Genomic DNA, 714 nt, shown 5'->3' on the forward strand with positions numbered 1-714 from the left:
GCATATTTTAGAGTCTCGTTTAACGATTAATCGATTGCTAAATTATTATTATAAATTTGTCCAATTATTTGTTTCAGCTCGGCAAAGAACTCATGCTCTTCCTCAACACTGAAGTCCTCAGACATTTTTCTTTCGTTGTTTCTTTCTTTGCACAGGTAAACAGCACATTTCTTCTTCTACGCTTGCATTATCGGCAGAGCAGACGCTGAATGCGCACTTTCGTCTGGTTTGGTCTGCCGCGGTTTCTGTCTTCACTTCCAGATATTTTTCTGCAGCTTTCACTATTATTTTTATTTTTTATTTTTATTTATTTATTTATTTTTTTGTCGTCTGTGCAGTACAATTGATAACTTCGACCACGCATAGAACAAAATCTTTATTTTTAACAATTAGTGAGTCTTCAATTTTTGGACATTTCTCCAGAGGTTTTGAATTTGCTATGTGTTGAACTGTTGGTTTGTTTTTTTCTAACTGAGATGGGATCCTTTTTGCAGCTTCATCGTAAATAATTCCGAGCTCAAATTTCTTTTTCTTTTTTTCTCAGACCTTTTGCTTACTTCACAGCCACTATAAGCAGCAGTATGTTCTCCACAACAATTACAGCATTAGATTTGAGCTTCTTTTCCACATTTTCCATATTCATGTTCTCCTGCACACCTTCCACATCTCTGTTTCCCTTTACAAACTGCTGCTATGTGTCTGAATTTTTGGCAT

The sequence above is a fragment of the Cyprinodon variegatus genome, unplaced genomic scaffold, assembly GCF_000732505.1.
Source record: "Cyprinodon variegatus isolate N-32 unplaced genomic scaffold, C_variegatus-1.0 Scaffold1751, whole genome shotgun sequence".
Taxonomy (NCBI): Eukaryota; Metazoa; Chordata; class Actinopteri; order Cyprinodontiformes; family Cyprinodontidae; genus Cyprinodon; species Cyprinodon variegatus.